Here is a 5,946-nt window from a genome sequence, read left to right as displayed (position 1 = left end):
TGAGGGTTTTGTTGGGGAAATGCACAGTGTGGTCACAGATCACCAACACGTGGGTGGGTAGGAGGGTAAGTCAGAATTTAGAGCCTGCAGGTTCCCAGGGTAGCAGGTAATTTGATTCATTTACCTGGCCATTCAGATATAACCGGTTAATTTCTCTACATGGAAAATTGGCTTTTGAATTTCCTTTCTCTTGTAAGGGAAGTTTCCCACTCTTTCCAGAACACTGTACACTCAGACTAGATTCAGGTAGTAGCTTCCTTTGTATCTGAAGAGGCTGCTGTGATCTCAGTCACAGACAACTTATGAGTTTAAGAAAATATTAAACAGTAATGGTGGAGCCTGAAAGATTGATACAGACTCTACCAGGGCAGAGATATTTGTGGATTTTAGTAGTAGCTACTCTTTCTGGAGTGTGACAAGAGATAATAGGGGTTTTAACTCTTTCAATCACACTCTGACAGTGCTGCAGACTGTGTGATGGTATCTTATTTAACAAATGAGCAAACCAAACCTCAGAGAGACTATCTACCAGATCCAAGGTATCACAGCCAGAAAATAGCAGGACTGAGGTTTGAGCCCAGATGTGTTTTGCTCTAAAGGCCCTGTTTTTTGTTCTGCACAAGGTCTTTATTCTTCTGTCAAAACCTCTTCCAAGAACATCATGGACAAGGCAGGAAGGAGATATGAAAATGCATCCAGGAGAGCAGTTGGGATGTCCTAATGTTCTCCAGCTTTGACCCCAGAGCAATGAAAAATTTCTCTGCAGGGAGATAGTGGCAACTCTCTGACCTTTAACAGAAGGAATTTGTGCCATGACTGATATTTAGGGGCTGCCATAGTTCATCTTAATCTGCTTGGCAATTAAACCACGTATTTTTCCCATGCAATTAAACCACTTTGCATGTGATTTTTAATAAACCAAATCATCTCCAGGGAGGGAGGAAGGAGCTGTGTGGACATCAGGACTAAGAGCTAAGTCCCCATGGAGGAGAAAATAGATTACATCCTCCTCTCAGGAGAAAAGATGGAGCAGAATCCATCCTCTGCCCTCAACTGGCTTGATGGCCTGCACCCCACACCACTTAGGGGAATTTGGGAGGGAAACAGACAAAGCTTATGGCCCTTTGATGACTTGAGAGGGAGCGTTGTGCTGGAGTCAGGAGATGCCACTGGAGCTCCTCATTTTTCAATTTGGAAGCTACTCTTTCGTAGTAATAATAATGATCCCAGTCATAACAGACACCCTATCCAAGTTAAATGTAAAGGACATATCCTTCCTACAGTACTGAACTAATGTTAAAGGCGTGATGCTCTCAGTTGAAGACAACCATTCTAAACAGCAATAATAACAAGAAAATAAGCATGTTTTGAGATTCTTCCTTTCCACCCTGGCGGGCACCCCTGCTTAGTGCTGTTTCGGTACATGAGCACAACAGCATATGCAGCTCTTCTCTTGGTATAAATGTTTTGGAAGCTGGCGTTGCTAAGCTATGGCCAACTTCAAATGCAAAAATATACTTCCCTTGGAAAACATGCTTGCTTGCTACAACCTTCATGCCACCTTCGACTATTTGTGTAGTTCCTAAGTGGAATATGTTTGGTTTATGCAAAGCTGAAGGAAAAGGAAAACGGAACAAATATCCAAAAGTGTGTCTTCTCTCTGTACCTTCAAACAATCACACATTTACTCATAAGAGATGCTGAACAAGGTCATCAGATCTAGAGGACGCTATATTTTTTGAGTTGATGATATATTGATCATATTTTCCTTCACAGAGACTGCATTTTTGAAAAGTAGGAAGTTATGTATTTTTTATTTAAACTCCATGTACATGGCTATGATTTATTTGTATGTTATTAATTAGTTTACACATAAGAGTTGTGTACTGAGTGTCACTTCTATGTCAGGCACAGTGGTGGTCAACAGATTCTGATTAGAATGCACTTAGATTCTTTTTTTTTTTTTTTTTTTTTTTTTTTTGGCGGTACGCGGGCCTCCCACCGCTGTGGCCTCTCCCTTTGCGGAGCACAGGTGCCGGGCGCGCAGGCTCAGCGGCCATGGCTCACGGGCCCAGCCGCTTCTTGGACCCTTTCTTTTGATGCATTGTATTAGTTTCCTATTGCTGCTGTAACAAATTTCAACAAATTTTATGACTTATAACAACACAAACCTATTATCTCACAGTTCTCCCAATTAGAGTTACTGAAATCCAGGTGTCAGCAAGGATGTGTTCCTCCTTTCCACACTACCGAGACAGGGGTCCACACGGCATTGTTCTGGACTCCCATCCTAGCTTAAAGGGAAACTTTCACAATGTCCGGAGCCCTTGATGTCCTGCAAGTGAAGGAGGAGGATGTCCTCAAATTCCTTGCAGCAGGAACCCACTTAGGTGGCACCAACTTTGACTTCCAAATGGAATAGTACATCTACAACAGGAAAAGTGATGGCATCTATATCATAAATCTGAAGAGAACCGCGGAGAAGCTTCTGTTGGCAGCTCGTGCCATTGTTGCCATTGAATTCCCAGCTGACGTCAGTGTCGTATCCTCCAGGAATACTGGCCGGCAAGCTGTGCTGAAGTTTGCTGCTGCCACTAGAGCCACTCCTATTGCTGGCCATTTTACTTCTGGAACCTTCACTAACCAGACCCAGGCAGCCTTCCGGAATCCAAGACTTCTGGTGGTTACTGATCCCAGGGCTGACCACCAGCCTCTCACAGAGGCCTATTACGTTAACCTGCCTACCATTACTCTGTGTAACACAGACTCTCCGCTGTGCTATGTGGGCATTGCCATCCTGTGCAACAACAAGGGAGCTCACTCAGTGGGCCTGATGTGGTGGATGCTCGCCTGGGAAGTTCTGCACATGCGTGGGACCATCTCCTGTGAACACCCATGGGAGGTCATGCCTGATCTCTACTTCTACAGAGATCCTGAAGAGACTGAAAAGGAATAACAGGCAGCAGCTGAGAAAGCTGTGGCCAAGGAGGAATTTCAGGGTGAATGGACCGCCTCACCTCCTGAGTTCACTGCTACTCAACCTAACTAAGGTGGCAGACTGGTCCGAAGGCATGCAGGTGCCCTCTGTGCCTACTCAGCAGTTCCCCACTGAAGACTGGTCTGCGGCTCCCACAGCTCAGGCCACTGAATGGGTAGGAACAACCACTGAGTCATCTTCAGCTGTTCTTCCACAAACTCTTCAAATGGAAATGTTGACAGAAAACAAACAGTTTCTTAAAAAACACACACACACACACAAAAAACGAATGTGTTTCCTTCTGGAGGTTCTAGGAGAGAATGAAGTCCTTGCATTCTCTTTGCTGATGGTCCCTTCCCTCATTTTCAAATCCAACAGGGTAGCATCTTCAAATCTCTCTATTTCTCTCCTCTCTCTCCCCCCCGCCCCCCGCCTCCATCTTCACATCTTCTCTGAGTCTCTTGCTTCCCTCTTATAAGCAGCCTTATGATTACATTGGGTCCCCCCAGATAATCCAGGGTAATAATCTTGCCAAATCACATTTGCAGTCTCTTGAGCAGGTAAGGCAACATCTACACAGGTTCTGGGGATTACGATATAGACTTCTATGTGTGTGTGTGGTGTTCGGTGGGGCGGGGGGGCGTTATTCCACCTACCACATTCGCATATTGAACTTATCTCCTAGTTAAAATTCCTCTGCTTACACTGTTCTGTGTACTTTAAAAAATGAAGTGTTTTTGAAACATTTTCCCAAAAAATGACATGAAGAAATTTACACCCTTTTTGGGTCTTCACATAGAATGTAGCACCAATCCTCTGGATACCAGGGCAGATCTCCTAGGAAGTGAATTTCTAGGTGTTTCAGAAGGAAACTGTTCACTGAGTCCAAATTTACTTAGCACAGCACCCCCAAAAGTTCAGTTTTTCTAGCTAAAGGTAAAAGCTCTCTGAATTCTACTGGATGGTACTCTGGGGAATATTTTTGTGAGCTGAACACAATTAAAATTATAATTCTTTTATTGCATTTATGCATATTAAAATAGAATATCAACTTAATAGTTTGACTCTTAATAAGTTTTCCCCAAAAGGAGATCGTTACTCACAGCTCACACAGTGTGAAAGCCATGAATGTGTGCCTTGGCAGCCTGAGACTTACTGTGACTCTATTTCCGTACTGAATACAAATTCATTAAAAAATATATTCATTCCCCTATTCTCCCTGCATTGAGGTTTACGAATGAATAAATGGTGGGTTAGCAGTTCTAAGAATATTGGGGCAGGGTCATAAGGACTTATGCCTGCTGGAAAGATCCTTTGGGGCAAGAGAGGTCTATTAGCCCATTCCATGTTTCCCAAGCTGAGGGAGAGGCCAGAGAGCCACATTCTGAGCTGAGAGGTTTTGAAACTTTGCTTTCCTTGGCCCTACAAAGCGTAAGCATTCTGATATTTCTCTCTTAAGCTATTTAATGAGGAGGAAGAGAGACATTTTCCCCAGTACTGAGTGGAAAGGAAGAGTTGATGAGAAGGTGTGGCTGGAGGATTTCTAAACCCACAACTACACCCCAGTTTACTCCAAAGATGGAGACACGTAGCATGAACAGCTGAAGTAGGATTTTGCTCTTCATTGAAGGTATTTTCTGCAAAGTTTTGGAAGAGTTAATGAACTAGTGGGAAGAAACCACATATATAGGCCTTGATACACACACACACATATATTTAGATTAATAAGTTCGTGTTTTAATTAGCCAATGATACAGTGTCATATTATGAATAAACTGACCATCAAGGATGAAGGAATGGAGTGAGGAAGAGGTTTCCTGGACCTCAGAGACGCTGATAGGAGCCCAAAGCTGTTGATACTAGTGTTTCTGCAAGAAACGGTTTCATGAGATCAAGAGAACTCAACTCTTGCTGTGGCGTAGTCCTATAAGCTTATATTATCATTCAGGAAGAATATACCTTACATTTGACAGAAGGTTTTCAAACATCAGGACATCCGTGTTCTTGATCCAAATTCAGTGTCAGCAAAGATTGAGTCATCGCCTCTCATTGGCAGTTGTTGCTTTACTTTATAATACCTTTTATATTAGTTATCCTTTGGGGGCAATATGATGAACTTCAGATCTTTTATTGGCTTAGTGTTTTGTTTTTTTTAAAAACATTTATTTATTTAGGCTGCTCCTGGTCTTAGTTGCGGCATGTGGGATCTTTGTTGGTGCATGCGGGATCTTTAGTTGCGGCATGTGGGATCTTTGTTGCTGCATGCGGGATCTTTAGTTGCAGCATGTGGGATCTTTGTTGCTGCATGCTGGATCTTTGGTTGTGGCATGTGGACTCTTAGTTGCGGCATGTGGACTTCTTAGTTGCGGCATGTGGACTCCTTATTGCGGCATGCAGACTTCTTAGTTGCAGCATGCGGACTCTTAGTTGTGGCATGCATGTAGGATCTAGTTCCCCAATCAGGGATCGAACCCGGGCCTCCTGCATTGGGAGTGCGGAGTCTTACCCACTGGACCACCAGGGAAGTCCCTCAGTGATTTTTCTTTTTCTATTTTTTTTTTTTTTTTTTTAGATCTTTATTGAAGTATAATTGCTTCACAGTACTGTGTTAGTTTCTATTGTACACCAAAGTGAATCAGCCATATGCATACATATATCCCCATATCCCCTCCCTCTTGAGTCTCCCTCCCACCCTCCGTATCCCACCCCTCTAGGTGGTCACAAAGCACCGAGCTGATCTCCCTGTGCTATGCAGCTGCTTCCCACTAGCTATCTATTTTACATTTGGTAGTGTATATATGTCCATGCCACTCTCTCACTTCGTCCCAGCTTCCCCCTCCCCCACCACGTCCTCAAGTCCATTCTCTATGTCTACGTCTTTTTTTTTTTTTTTTTTTTTTTTTTTTTGCTTTACGAGGGCCTCTCACTGTTGTGGCCTCTCCCGTTGCAGAGCACAGGCTCCGGACGCG

General features: G+C 43.6%; 1 pseudogene; it reads left to right on the top strand.

Annotated features, from left to right (window-relative positions):
- The first annotated feature begins 2,306 nt into the window (after positions 1-2,306).
- On the top strand, positions 2,307-4,524 carry LOC102983554 (40S ribosomal protein SA-like; annotated as a pseudogene).
- The last annotated feature ends 1,422 nt before the right edge of the window (positions 4,525-5,946 follow it).

Source organism: Physeter macrocephalus, chromosome 12, assembly GCF_002837175.3.
Source record: "Physeter macrocephalus isolate SW-GA chromosome 12, ASM283717v5, whole genome shotgun sequence".
Lineage (NCBI taxonomy): Eukaryota > Metazoa > Chordata > Mammalia > Artiodactyla > Physeteridae > Physeter > Physeter macrocephalus.
The sequence above is the reverse complement of the archived record's forward strand: the minus strand, read 5'-3'. Positions and strand labels throughout refer to the sequence as shown.